This window comes from Pleurodeles waltl, chromosome 12 (genome assembly GCF_031143425.1).
Source record: "Pleurodeles waltl isolate 20211129_DDA chromosome 12, aPleWal1.hap1.20221129, whole genome shotgun sequence".
Lineage (NCBI taxonomy): Eukaryota > Metazoa > Chordata > Amphibia > Caudata > Salamandridae > Pleurodeles > Pleurodeles waltl.
This window is the reverse complement of record NC_090451.1, coordinates 344,312,179-344,328,202: the sequence shown is the minus strand read 5'-3', so window position 1 is coordinate 344,328,202 and position 16,024 is coordinate 344,312,179.

The following is a 16,024-nucleotide window of genomic DNA, read 5'->3' as shown; positions in this document are numbered from 1 at the left end:
TTGTTTGCACTGGTATGTACCTAGGTGTGTCAGTGTATTCATCAGTGTTTGCTTGAGCATGTTATTTGATACAGTAGTGATGGGGGTGGCATGACTGCATTGGTGTATTCCTGGGTGTGTATTAGTGTTTGCCTGGGTATGTTAATGTGTTCATCAGTGTGTGCCTGGGTGTGTCAGTGGCTGTATCAGTGTTTGGCTGCATGTGTCAGTGTCTACATTGCTATCTACCTGTGTGTGTCACTGTATGCATCAGTGTATGCTTGGGTGTGTTATTGGATGCATTAGTGATAGAGGTGACTGCCTGCATTGATGTATGCCTGGGTATGTCTGTATGTGCCTGGGTGTGTCAGTGAGTGCATTAATGTGGATCTAGATGTGTCAGTGGCTGCATTATTGTTTGGTAAGTGTGTAAATGTCTACATTAGTGTGCACCTGGGTGTGTTCGTGTATTAATCAGAGTGTGCCTCAATGTATGCATCAGTGTGTGATTGGGTATGATAGTGTATTCATCAGTGCCTGCCTGGGTGTGTTATTGGATGCATTAGTATTTGGTTGGATGTGTTAGTTTCTGCATCAGTGTGTGTCTGTGTGTGTCAGTGTCTGCAGTGATGTTTGGCTGGGTGTGTCAGTGTATGCATCAGTGTGTGCTTGGGTATGTTACTGGATGCTGTAGCAATTGTGGGGGGGGTGAATCTCTGGATTAGTGCATGCCTGGGTGTCTCAGTTTATGCATTGAGTATGCCTAGGTGTGTCAGTGGTTGCATTAGTGTTTGGGTAGGTATGTCTGTGTCTGCATTGGTGTATGCCTGGGTGTGTCAGTGTATGAATCAGTATTTTCTTGGGTGTGTTATTGAATACATTAGTGATGGGGGTGTGCAGGTCTGCATTGGTGTATGCCTGGGTGTGTCAGTGTATGCACCAGTGTGTGTCTGGGTATGCCAGTGGCTGCATTAGTGTTTGATAAGTGTGTTAGTGTCTGCATCATTGTGTGCCTGGGTGTGTTAGTGTATGCATCATTGTGTGCCTGTGGTAAATCACTGTCTGCCTCATTTGCCTCAGTGTGTAACCTATGTATGTAAATATGTTGAACAACACTGAAAGGACTAATAAGAAACCTACATTACTTCAATAGATGGTTCCATTGATCTGAATACATTGGAAAAAACATAAATATATGTTACTATTATGCTTTATAAAATTAGACAATCAACATTTAGGCCCATATTTATACATTTTTAGCGCAGCATTTGCGTCAATTTTTTACGCAAAAGTGGCGCAAATTTACGAAATACAATTGTAATTGTATGCACTGTAATTGATCACCTACACCTACTTCCAAAATACATAGATTTTTAGCAGCTTGATAAAATAAGCGTTGTTACTCTTAAGAACTTTTTCTTCCCCCTTTGCTGTTTAGTGTACTTTTCCTTATTATCGTCATGTACCCTCCGCTTTAGATTCCCATTTACTCTTTTGCATATCCTACACACTTTCTTCAACCTTAACTACACAGCCTTTCGAAATACATTCTTTCTTTAAAAATACAGCCTAATTCATATACCTGTTAAACGTGTTTGTTTATCTACAATGTGTTTTTCTCAGTATCAGTTATAACTTCTTTTCACTGAAAATGTGAGTTCAGAAGCACAAGAATGGTACACAACCCTCATACAAAGGAACCATTAACGGAAACCTTTTTACCTTTGCTCTCAGGGTTACTCATGTAGAAAACATATCAAAACCTTCCTTTTATATTTGACTTTTGTTATACCACTTCTGAATGGTCAGTCTTTTTAAACCTTTCTGAGGCTCCTCTTAAGAAGTCCAATTTAGTAGGGGTTTTGGATGGATCAGTGAATCCATCATAACACTCAGTGTGGCCCAACCCACTCAGTGTAAATCCACAGCGAATCTACACAGGAGCCTGAAAATCCATTTCTTAATCTTCTGATAATCTCATTTATATTCCACTTGGTATAAATAACTACATTTGCACCCAAACACTCCTTCTTCAGCATTTCATTTAATACCACATTAATTTCATGATAACATTCTAGTCTTTTTTGTTCCCTTCCCCCATGCTCTTGTAGCTCTGTTTTTCCATAACAACCACGTTTGAAACATTCTCCGCAAGCACTGGGTCAACTGTTCAGCTTAGTTTCTGACAGGAGCATACTAGCTTTAAAATCAACTGTAGCAGGGTGTGGTTGAGTGTTAGGATTTATAAGCATATCCCAAATACCATTACTTTGTTGTCATTTCTCCAAAGCTGATCACCTGTATTTACTCTTATCTTAATATCACTACCTAGCTTTATCCGCTAGCATATTTACACCATCCAATCAAAATGAAAATTTTAAATTATAAGCGCCATCCTCCATTTTAACTGCCTTTCATTTTATATCTGTCTCATTCAGTTGCAGCCTTCCTCTGTCTGCTACTCCAACTTCCTTCCAAAATGCTCATAGTGTGAATTGTGGGTCATAGCTTTGTGTTTTGGGCTAGAGAGAATGCTAGAAAGGGTGTAATTGACAGAGACCTGGGCTTACCTAATGTGGACATTACTTGGGTTGGCCACAGAGCATTAAAGTGGCATTGATTGCTGTTTTCGTTTGAATGCAGTATGGATCGCCAACATCCAAACCTCATGATTCTGCACTGTGGTGGCAATGGCTTAGGTACAAATACTGGTGTAGGATTGGAAATCCTAATGAAGGTAAATTAATGGCATGGTTCCCATACACTCCCTTGGTATTCTTTAACATTTGCCAAAGGCAGAAGTGGAAATGGTCAAATGAATTCTGCCCACAGATAGATAAGTCCAGGAAACATGAAAATCACACGTTTCTTCATTCCTAAGAGGCCACAACATGGGCTTTATGTACAACAACAATTTATGCTTTGATATGGGTGGTATATATAGAAATAATGTTGTTCATTTGACAGTGGAATGCAACAGGGTGTTCCTCAACAACTTGACAGATGATTTTCAAATCCTATTTTTACAATCCCGTTAAGATCTGTGGAACCATCACAGATTCACAAACCAAAAGCTCTCCATCCAATACATACCAGCAACACTTACAGATGTGTTAGTGGATGTGTGTGAGGTTTTATTAGTGTGTAACAGGGTGTGTCAGTGGATGTGAGGGTCTCTCAGTGGGTGTGTGAGGATGTGCAGAAGTCTATCAGTGGCTGTATAGGGGTCTTTGAGTGGGCGTGTTAAGTGTCTGTATCAATCTGTGAGTGGGTGTGTAAGCATCTAAGTGTGTCTGTGAGTAGTTGTAGGAGTATCTGATTAGTTCTGTGAGTGGGTGTTTAAGTGTCTGAATGGGTCTGTGAGTTGGTGTGTGACTGCCTGAGTCAGTCTGTGAGCGGGTATCTCAGAGGCTTTTTTGGTTTGTGAGTGGGAATGTCAAAGTTTGTGTAGGTTTGTGAGTGAGTGTGTGAGTGGGTCTGTGAGTGGATGCATGAGTGTCTCCGTGTGTTTGTGAGTGAGTGTGTGTGAGTGTTTATATAGATCTTTGGGCGGGTGTGTGAGTGTCTGAGTGGGTCTGTGAGTGGGTCTGTGAGTGTGTGGGTCTGAGAGTGTGTCTGAGGGTGTGTGAGTCTATGTGTTGGACTGTGGTGGGTGTTTGAGTGTCTGTGTAGGTCTGTGAGTGTGTGTGTCTGTGGGGGTGTGTGAGTGTCTGCGTGGATGTGTGAGTGGGTGCATGGGTGTCTGTGTGGGTTTGTGAGTGGGTGTATGAGTGTCTCTGTGGGTCTGTGAGTGGGTGTGTGACTCTGTGTGGGTCTGTGACTGGGTGAGTGAGTCTCTATATAGGTCTGTGAGTGGGTGTGTGAGTGTCTGAGTGGGTCTGTGATTAGGTGTGTGTGTCTGTGTAGGTCTGTGAGTGGCTGTGTAAGTGTCTTTGTGAGGCTGTGAGTGGGTCTGTGTGGGTCTGTGACGGGGTGTGTGAGTGCCTCTGTGGATCTGTGCATCTATGTGTGGGTCTGTGAGTGGTTTGTGAGTGTCTGTGTAGGTCTGTCAATAGCTGCGTGAATGTTTATGTGGGTTTGTGAGTGGGTGTGTGAGTGTCTGTGTGGGTCTGAGTGGGTGTGTGAGTATCTGTGTGGCTCAGTGAGTGGGTCTGTGTGTGTCTCTGTGTAACTGTGAGTGTCTGTGTAGTTCTGTGAGTAGGTGTGTGAGTATCTGTGTGGGTCTGTGAATGGGTGTATGAGTGTCTGAGTGGGTCTATGAGTGGGTATGTGAGTTTCTATGCGGGTCTATGAGTGGTTGTATGAGTGTCTCAGTGGGTTTGCAAGGTCAGTTAATGTCTGTGTAGTTCTGTGAGTAGGTCTGTGAGGATTTATGTAGGTGTATGAGTGGGTGTGTGAGTGTCTGTACAGGTCTGTAAGTATGTGTTTGAGTGTCTCAGTGGCTCTGTGAGTGGGTGTGTGAGGGTCTCTGTTGGTCTGTGAGCTGGTCTGCGAGTCTCTGTGTCGGTCTGGGTAAGTCTGTGAGTGTCTCTGTTGGTGTGTGAGTGGGTATGTGTCTCTCTGTGGGTCTGTGAATGGGCAAGTGTCTGAGTAGGTCTGTGAGTGGAAGTGTCAGTGTCTCTGTGGGTCTGTTAGTGGGTGCACAAGTGTCATTGTGGGTCTGTAATTGGGTGTATGAGTGTTCCAATGGGTCTGTGTGGTGTGTGAGTATTTGTGTAGTTCTGTGAATGGGTCTGTGAGTCTCTGTGTGGGGCTGTAAGTGGGTGTGTGAGTGTCTGTGTAGATCTATTAGTAGGTATGTGAGCGTCTCAGTTGGTCTGTGAGTGGGCATGTGAGTGTCTGTGGGGTTTGTGACTGGGTGTTTGAGTGGCTCTGTGAATGGGTCTGTGAGCATCTCTGTGGGTGTGTGAGTCTCTGTGTTGGGTCTGTGAGTGTCTGTTTGGGTCTGCAAGTGGGTGTGTGAGTGTCTAAGTGTCTCTATGAGTGGGTGTGTGAGTGTCTGTGTGGGTCTGTGAGTAGCTGTCTGAGTGTCTGAGTGGGTCTGAGAGTCGATGTTCGAGTGTCTAAGTGGATCTATGGGTAGAGGTGTGTCTTTTAGTGGGTCTGAGCATACTTTTGTAACTCTGTGAGTGGGTATGAGTCTATGTCTGTGAGTATATATTCATATAAATTCACAGGGAGGTCCAACGTGGGTTTACATGGGGTGCTGCACTGAACACTGTGGTGGGCCTGCAGATCTTGCATGAGGAAAAAAATAAATTTTTAGTCAATTTATTGCCCATCATATGTGCTTTTGCCACCTCTATAACACAAACAAGGGGTCAGGGAACCTCTTGTCTGACTTCTTATTCTAAATGACACACTACTTTTCAGCCTATGAGACTGTTTCCCCATACATAAAATGGCAGCCGCAACTGTTCTCTCAAGTTACGACCAGCCAATCAGGGCCTTGCTTTGGTGCATGTATCCGTAGATCCACTGCAGTTGGATCTGTGGAGGATCTGTGGCCCTAGCTATCTATATCTCTTTTTCCTTTAATATCTCAAAATAGAATTTACACCATACTATAAAAAGGGGCCTTTAAGGACCCACAGCGAGCTTTCTGTCAAATTTGGTGTAATTCTTTCCAGTGGCTTGAGTTGTAGTGGTGTTTAGATATTTTTTTTCATTTAAAAAACCAAAGGTTGCAGTGACGTTATAGTTAGGCTAACAGTTTAAACGTGCAAAACCACAGAAATGTGCCTGTCATAGTTAGAGTTTTCGCAAGTAACTATAATTTGTGCCCTCAGGTAACTATAACTCACGCCCCCACGATGCTAAGTGTTTTCATCAAAAATGTTACTGCAAATATTATATTGATGTTATCAATAATGTTATCAAAGATGTCACCAGTACCGTCATTTGTGGGGTAAATAGCAGTGCTTGACTAGGGCACAAGTTATAGTTACCTTAAGGCACAAGCTATAGTCACTTGAGATCATTTAACTATAAAAGGTGAATTTCTATGTTTTTTTATGTTTAAAATGTGAGCCGAACTATAACGTCCCTGTAACCTTTGTTTTTTTCAGTGAATTCATATGGCTTTTTTTAATGTAAAGTAGTTTTCATTACTATACATTAATTCAACCACCACCGCACACGGCCTTTGGCCGTGCGTGGTGGTGGTTGGCCACAGGGCTCGGCCTGCAGCCAACCCCTATACCCACCCAACCCCATGCTGCGCAAGACCTTCAGTCGTTGACAGAAAGGGCCTCTTTTGACATAATAGCCCCCCACTTTTAACCTGGAAAATGATGTGGTTTCAAACTGTAAGAGTCCTGGGCTCCTGCTAAATAGGTTCCCAGAGCCAGATCAGTTTCCCCAAAGGTGTACTATGTTTAGCACTTCAGCCAGCTTTGTAAGTCCCGAGTAAATGGTACCCCTGATATCTAGGGTATAAGTACTGAAGAGGGCCCCCCAGAGCTGCAGCACCAATTGTGCCACTCTGAAAGGTCCTACACTAGCCTTATGCAGACTGTCATTGCCAGAGCATGACAGGGTGTATAAAAAGCCATGGCCACCATCCCACGGATCCGCAAAACCACAGCTGGAGGAAGTTCCTTCTCCTACCCCACTGCTAAGACCTGGAACTCTCTTCCTCTTCATCTCAGGCAATCTCTCTCTCTGCCTCAATTCAGCAAGGACTTCAAGACTTGGCTCTTCGACTGACTGGCCATCCAGCAATTCAGCTGAGCCACAGTACCCACCCCGCAGGGCTTTGAGTCCTGAACTGGTGATTAGCCACGCTCTAGAAGAACCCATTGACTGATTGATTGATTGACGTTGGAAACACGACATGGCACTCACCAAGAGTGCCATGCCCACTAACGTTGCAAGCAATATAGGTAAGTCACCCCTCTTGCAGGCCTTACAGCCCTAAGGCAAGGTGCACCATGATGCATGTGAGGGCATATGTGTGCAGGAGCAAATAAGCCCCTACTGTCTCCTTACTAAACTCTCAGACATAGTAATTATACAGAGGAGTCACAGCAAGTGCATGTGCTGGACATTGCTCATTATGAGTTCCCCAGATACATGATGGCCTCTGTGAACCCTGGGTTGTTTAGAATCAAACAACTCTGAATAATAAATCCACACTGATGCCAGTGTTAGATTTATTACACAAAGACCCAAAGGGCACTTTATAGGTGCCTCTTGCAATACCTGACAGCTCTGGCATGGTTTCTGGCTGTCCTAACCAGCCTGCCACCACCAGACACAATTTTGGACTGACTCCTGCGGCGAGAGTCTTTTGCTCTCAGGAACCAGAACACAAAGGCTTTTCCAGTTGGAGGTGTTACAATTCCTCCCCCAGCCAGGCACCCTTCACCAAACTTTAGCTTCAAAGGCTTTCAATCCTTTCAAATCTGACATCCACCACTGCTGCTAACAGCAGGTGGATGCCTAATGGTTTTACCCCAACTTTTGGTGGGAAAACCAGTGGGAAAACTTGCAAGAACAGGAGGAGTGCCCATCCCTATCCTGCACCACTCCTCAGGTTTGGCAAGCGAGGTGATCACTCCATTTCATTTTCTTCGATCTTGGATGTCAGGAAAATAGCCAATCAGGGTTGGGGATAATACCCCTTCCCACAGAGAGGAAGAGGTCTATTAGTGGATGTAGCCACCCTGAGGTAGGCGGCACATTGGCTACTAACAGGTACTCCCCCTAATACACCCTAAATGCAGTACTTAGTGGTCATCCCTAGACCAACACATCAGATTCATTGGACACAAGAAGACCAGGAACAAAGAAGACCCGAGGCATGAGAACAGAAGCCCTGCTGCACAAAGTAAAAGGCACCAAACCCTGCCTGCTGCTCCAAGGACTTCACAATCGTCACTGAGGTGTTGCCTTGAAACCTGCCAGCCACTGACCAATGAACCAGACTGAGCAGCCCAAAGTCCACAGGACAGGTCCAAAGGACAAAACCTACCAGTACAGCACTTGGACTTTCAGGGCTTGAGACATACCAATGCCTGGGGTATTGGACCCCCAAAGTCCGACACACAGAAGCAAAGTCCACTCCGGACTCTCAAAGACCCAGAAGTAAGCACCAATTGAGGGACTTCAGGATGTCCAAGAACCACCCCCAGAGTGGCCCTGCTGACCTGCAATCTACCCTCCAAGTTACCCTCTCCTGGCTCCAAGGAGTCCAAGATGCACAACTCCTGGTTTCCTATCTGTGCTGTACCTGGCCTCTCTTTCCCCTTTATCGACAAACAACAAGTGTTCTAGGGGTCCCAAACCGTTTGCAACCACCACCCTTCAAGGGTACCCACTGGGCTTACTTTTAAGTCCACCTGTGCAGTGTGTTTTCAAGTGGTCCCCCTCTCCATTGTGCACCAGCTCCAAGACTTTCAGCCGCTGCTACCACTTGAACCATGGCACAACCCATATTCTCCAGCTGACCCACAGGACATCTCAACAACCTCGACCTAAAAGTAGAAGAAGGCATTTGTGAGAGCACTGCTTGAATTTATATGCATTTTAAAGAATTTCCCAGGCATTCTTATGGTGCGTAACTACGCACAAAAAGAAACTTTGAAAAATCATTACTAAAAAAGTACTTACCGTATATTGATGATCTTGGCCTCAAAAAATGTATAAAAATGCAAAGTATTTTCGTAAATTGGTCTCATGGTATTCTTCTGAGTGTATGTCCATTTTATTCACACTGTGAGTACAACAAATGTTTAGCATATCTCCAAGATAAGCCTAACTACTCACCCATACTACCACAAAAACAGAGTATTAGGTGGTCTGCTTTTTTACTTGGATACCATGGTGGGGTTGCTTGGACGCTTTGAACAGTGAATGTTATTTTTGTACACTATATAGAGAGCCAGCCTTCTACAGCAGTGCACAGCAGGGGCCAGACCCTATGGCTAACACCCCTAACTACCTAACACCATGCTGCACACAGCCTTTGCCCATATAGAGCAGTAGTTGGCCACAGGTCTGCATACTCCCCTCCCCTAGTCAATTTTGATCTCAGGGTCCACACCCCTTGGGGACCAGCCTTCTAAAATTATTTTTTGAGGAGAGAGGGCCATACAGCCCCACTCCCCAGGTCGATCTCAGCCCCATGGACCCCATCCACCGGGGCCCCTCTACATTTCTTCACACATTGTACCATGGTGCCCCCCTGCATTTTTCACAATCTGCTCCAGGGAGGTGGTGGTCCCTGGGGCTGCGTCGGGGCTGGGTGACCCCTCCCACATTCAAAATTGTCAGAAGACCCATGGATCCGCTGTGGCTCCTGCCAAAAATGTAAACAAAAAAATGCTGTTTTGCTCTGTGGGGCCCCTCTGGGACCCCAGCACCAGAGCTAAAGGGACTGGGTGACTCTTCCCTGGCCCTTTTGTTATTTTTTACATCTTTTTCAGGGACTGAGCTGATGTCAAGTCACAACATAGCTGCCAACACTTACTTGCTGAAGTGTTAGGAGCTAATCAGATCTCAGCACGAGATTGGGAGGGTTCACAGAGCTTTCACATCCCTATATATTCAAATTTATATTTTCTTTAATTTCTCTAAAACTACTGAATGGATTTACACCAAAAAACAGAAAGGGCTCTTTCTGAACTAAGGGGTTCTATTGCTGTTCAAAATCCCTATGGAAAAATGCATGGCGAAAACGGATTTTGGGACCCCTCTTTTCTCAGCCCCTGCTTGACCGATCACTCTGAAACTTCTGAGACAGGCGCTGAAGTGAGTGTGGTATTTTCTTGAAAAATGTTGTGAAGATTCATCAAACTGCGCCAACGTCATTAGCAAAACAAAAAATGCTTATTTAGAAACTAGGTCCTAACTATAATTACCTAGTGGCAACTGCGACTAGGTAGTGTGTGTGTGTGAAAAATTGTGCATGGCGAGGGTGCGAGCTATAGTTACCTTAGAGCACAAGTTATACTTACTTGAGGTAACTCTAACTATAACTGGTGAATTTCTATGGTTTTGTACATTTAAAATTTGAGACTAACTATAATGCCCTTGTAACCTTTAGTTTTTCAAATGAATTTCTAGTTTTTTATTAATTCTATTTCCTAACTATAACGTCCCTGTAACCTTTGGTTTTTACAGTGAAAAAAAAAAAATATATATATATATATATATATATATATATATATTTGCAAACCTAATGCACCCATTGCATTGGTGGAGGATTCATATTTTTACAGCATTTGGTCAAGGGGTGCAAAGAAAAATGTGGGGTCCTAAAACACGCTTTCACTCCAATGAGTCTTACATGGACTTTTGTATTTCACGTAGCACGAACAGGATTTGAATTAAATTTGTCAGGATTAAACATTATGGCACATAGATGATTAATTTGTGTACTACAGGTAAGCAGGGTAAACATTGTTATAAGGCATTTAACATAGTATTATCTGTTGCTGCTATATTTTTGTGAAATTTTGTTGTGCTTCTGTATTTCATGGTATTTCACAACAGTACCAATGTACATAGCGATGACATGTCATTCGGTGATTGGCTTTTTACTGCCTTTGCAAAAGTCAAAGGCAGTTATGTCGTTTTCAGGTACAGTTTGCCCTTGTTTTGTGGTATGCCTTCAAATATAGGTAAGTATTAGGTTTGGTATTTTCCCCTACCTATTACCACTTTAGTAAAGGAGCAATAGAAAGAGAAAGCTAGCTATCTGGGGTAAGGACTGCTGTGTTTCAAGGAGTGTGACACTGCTGGATGGCTTTCAAAGAAGGACTGCTCTCTGACTTGATGAGCTACCCTGCTGTCTGTAGATCTTTGCCCAGCTGAGGAAGGACTAGACCCCTCTCATCTAACCTAGAGTAACTACAAGGGCTTGCTGGCTAGCCCCCTGTTCTCCTGCAGACTCAATGACATCAAAGATTGCTTGCAACTCTGCTTCTTCTGCTGGACTCTGGCATCTGTGAGTTCTACCTTGTCTGAGGTGCCAATACAGTCCGGAGCCTCAGAAGTGGGGTTCTACAGCTTTTTTTACATCACCTGTTGCATCAGTGACTTGGTGCCAATCAGATCTGGTGCATCACCCTTCGACGATGATACATCGACTGCTCGACAATAGCCGTTCTACAACCGGTGCTGCTTGATGACGACATGCTGCATGGCTCACCGACAATGCAATGCACAATGGAGTTCGACTTTGAGCCGACTGCAAGGTTCAACGATGACACATTGACCCGACTACGTGGATTGGAACCAACACATCGCCTTCACATCGGTCCTCGCCGTCACCGCTTGCACCATCCAAGGTCCTTTCTCAACAGGCCCTGCATAGATCTTGTAGCGGGTATGGCTGCCATCGCAGTTGCCCTGAACTTTGGATTTACTCTGGTCTAGCACTAATCAGATACCCTTTTAGCATTGTTGACTTCTAACCACTATTTTTGGTATATTGTTTAAAAATTCATATCTTGACTTCCACTAATTACATTTTTGTCGTTTTGGTCTTGTTTTGCTTAGATAAATATTCTCCGCTTTTCAAAACCTGTGCAGAGCTTTTTTGTGTTTTTTTCATTATGTTACTGTGTGTGTTGCTCAAATACTTTACACATCGCCTCTTTAGATAAGCCGAAATGGTCTGTGCAAAGCTACCAGAGGGTGAGAAAGGTTATCTCTAATTGTGAATGTAGTTTCCCTGACTAGAAGTGGCGGTTCCTGCTTGTACAGAGTGCATACTCTGATAACCAGCAACCTCAGTTCTAACACAAATACACTGTAATATATGTTTTACAAATGTAATGTCCTTCTAGAGTTTATTTTCTATTTTTACATATTTCAATATGCACAAACATGTCTAAAGAGTAGTGAGTTAATAAGTAAAAATTACTGTGCTGCTTATAAACAATATGCAGTTCTCCCTAAAGTGCTCTAAAATTAAATATAAAAAAATAAATATTATGTCTATTACCTACTACCACTCAAATCAAGTGGTGATGGGGATTGAGTAACAATAAAACCTAAAACTTACTTATATATAAAACCATAACCCATAACACAGAGAAATGCAGAACTCCAAATGCAGCAAAACTGTAATTAAAAGTACATGGCTGCCTTTTGCCTTTGGTGAACCCAACCATTAGCTAATCACATACTGACTTATTATCCCCTTGTACAGAGGTATATATAACAAACTTACCATGGTATAATGTGGGGCAATGTAGAACTTTGGGCCTGATTTAGAGTTTGGCAGCAGCACTCTACTGCACTCTGCATCACTATACTGTTCAACAGCACAAGACACTATCTTCAACTGTACTGTACCATATTCCGCTTAATGACACTTCACTCGACAACAGAAAACTGTATAATTAGAAAAAGCATTTTAAAAACCATTGAAATTCCTCGAAAAAAATAAAGGTTAAGGATAGGTTAGTTGGGAAAACTTTATTTCTTTCTTGTATATAAAACCAATGTAAACTACTCAAACATTAGAAATTCTAAAGTTATAGTTGTGATTAACATTTATAATGTATACACCACTCTTAAATTACTATAAGTCATAGTTATTACTGACATTTATAATTTATTCACTACCTTCAAGTTACAAAGTCACTTTATATTACCTCCCTTAATAGCATGTGAAATCATAGTGTTGATAACAACACTTATGACATCAGAAATCACATTATTTGTCAGGACAGTGCATGGTAGATCACAAAGGCAATGCCAGGAACAGAAGCACAACTCGGCTCAGGTGAGCCCTATTTAAATCCAGCTGCTCTACTAGCACTGGGAAATTGTAGTTCATATAAGTGTGTGTCACATTTGACAATGTTTTCATATTGCAAAATAAATCCTAAAGTGTATATGTGGAATTCTCTAATGAATTAAAATGTTGTTATCCTTCAGCAGCATAACAAAGACCTTGTTAATTAAAGGGTGTTACCATAGCAGCAGAGTTTGTTTTACTTTCTTGGCTACTACTGTAAATAGCAAGTGTCCATGTAGAGCCTCTCTCTCTCTCTTCCCTGATGACTGGAGAAGAAAAGAAAATCCAGCAAGACAGTAGGTTTGTGTGTGGCTTGCTTGCAAAAGGACTAGCATTGAGAGATAGTAAACCCAGTTACCATAGCGAGGTGTTCAGTGTTTCAGATGCAAAGACGTCTTCTCTTTCTCCAGATGTCAGTGCGATTTGCTGATTATAATTTTGAATTTCTTATAGTTAAACATTCTAGCTCGGCTGGAGCTTGCACCGGAAAGAGAATTTATCGGACTGCTAGAATGAGGTCCTTATTGTTTTTTTGACTGAGATGTGCACAGTTGATTTCAAAGCTGAATTTCATGGGTGCCTGCTTCCTTTTGTGTTCCAGTTTTGTGAGGTAGGCACTCTCAGCTTCTTCCAGTTTCAGGTCACATCTTAGCACCTCATTCTGAGCTTTGGGTCAGACCGCCAGACTGCCATGCTGGCGGTCTTTTAGACTGCCCTATTACGAGTTATACAGACAGGACTTCTGACCGCCAGGCAAAAAAGGCAGACCGCCAGCGGAGCGGAGGCTTAAAAATAGGTGATCCAACCTCCAGCGCTGACAACACTGTGACCAACCACTGACCTTATTACAAGGACACAGTCACCATGACGGACCTCCATGGTGGTCAACCAATGGCGGTCCAAACTATGGTGGTCCGTCGTCACCACAGCAATACACAACAGCACATTGGATGAATTTGAAAACTACACAGCTAATACACATTGCCACCCTGGACACACCTGCAAAGGGCACTATAAAACACATCTCTTCATAGACCACAATTGTGTGCTTTTTCACTCAGAGCCAAAGAACCATGTCCAGCACATATCGATTATTACCCAGATTAGGCACACCTTTTTTCGCTATCCCATTGAACATCCTGCACACATTTTTCTCCATTCACACCCTATTGCACTTCCTCTGTTAAGTAAGTCACTGTCACACTTTTTGTTTTGTTCCACCATGTCAAGTTCCAAAAATCCCTGTTTTTCTGAGGGTGAGTTATGAGTCATGGTGGATGAAATGTTAAAAGTAGAGCCACAAGTGTTTGGAGCACAAGTCCAGCATACTCCTTTCAGTATGAAAATGGAAATGTGGGACAGGATTGTCAACCGAGTGAATGTTGTAGGCACCACCCTGAGCACAAAGGAGGACATTAGGAAGAGGTGGAACAAGCTCATGGGGAAGGTCCATTCCCTGGACACCTGGCACCAGCTGCAGGCCAGGAAGACTGGTGGTGGCCCTCCCAGTGCCCCATTCTATCTCTTTCCCTGGGAGGAGAAGGTCTTGGCCATCCTGCAGGCTGAGGGCTTAATAGGGATACCTGGAAGAGTAGAGTCTGGTAAGACAACACAAAACTGTAATGTCATGCCTTCTCACAGTTCACCTTTTGCCACTTTTACTGTCACTCCATTCACCAGCCCATTGTTCACCAATCAAACGGCCCCTATTTGGCAACTCACAATTGAAGGGTACTCACTGGGGAGGTGGCATTTGTATAGTGTGTGTAGCACAGGGACTGACATGATTCCAACTCCCAGCAGGCAATGCTGTACAACTCCAACCAACAGACCAGTAGTCACTTGTCCACATACCATTTGTCAAGTGTGGGAAGTAGAGATAATGACCTCACTGTAACTCCCAGGAGGCACTATCATTGTAACAAAAAACACTATCACAGTGGTCATATACTACAGTACATCTTTTAGTGAACTCTCAATTGAAGTTCACTCACCTGGGGGTAGAACATTGGTCAAGTGTGTGGTAGAGAGAGTGACCTGACTGAAATTCACAAGATGAACTGGTTCAGCAACTCCAAACACCAGAACAGTGTTTATTTGTCTGAAGACCGCTGTTTGGCAACTCACAATTTAAGTTTACACAGCTGGGAGGATACCATTTGTCAAATGTGGGAAGTAGAGGGAGTAACATGATTACTAAGGCAAGGAAGGCCCTGTGCCTGTAAAACCAACCTTCTGTTTAGTGTTCTCTTGTCCAAATACCACTGTTTGGTAACTCAATTGAAGTGGACTCACCTGGGAGGATAACATTTGTACAGTGTGTGTAGTACAGGGAGTTACATGACTGAAACTCCCAACAGCCCTTGTGTCTATAACTCCAAACACCAGCACAGGGTTCACTTGCCCAAATGCACCTGCTTGTAATCTCTCAAATGCTATACCATTTGCCAGGTGTTGGGAACTAGAGAGAGTGCCATGACAGCATCTCCCAGCAGGCTCTGTATTTGTAACTCCAAACGCCAGCCTAGTGTACTCTTGTCCAAAGACCCCTGTGCCCTAACTCTCAATTGAAGCATACACACCTGGGCAGATACAATTTGTATAGTATGCATAGTACAGGGAATTACATGAATGCAACTCCCAGGAGGCTCTGTTATTGTCACTCAAACCACCAGTCCAGTGTCCTCTCCTCCAAAGACTCTTGTTTGGTAACTCACACATGAACTGTACTCACCTCGGGAGATAATATTTGTATAGTGCGTGCAGTACAGCGATTGACATGATTCCAACTCCCAGCAGGCCCTGTATCTGTAACTCCATATACCCCTGTGTGTCAACTCCCAAATGAAGTATACTCACCTGGGGGGAAAACATTGGAAAAGTGTGCAAACCGGATGGAATAACCTGACTGCAACTCACAGTAGGCACTGTTTCAGCAACTCAAAACAGTGTTAATTTGCCGAGAGACCCCTGTCTGGCAACTCTCAATGTAGGTTTACTCAGCTTGGAGGATACCATTTATATTGTGTGTGTAGTAGAGGGACTATGACTGCTAAGGCCAGGAGGGTCTGTCGCTGTTACTTCACTCCCCAGCCCAGTGTCCTCAATCAATCAATCAATCAATCAGTGTTTATAAAGTGCAGCTACTCACCCACAAGGGTCTCAAGGGGCTGGGGGTGTGTGTAGTTCTGAAAAAAGCCATGTCTTCAGCTCCTTCGTGAAGTTGAGGAGGGGGTTGGTTTGTCTGATGTGGAGTGGAAGGGCGTTCCAGGTGGTGGCTGCAAGGTAGCA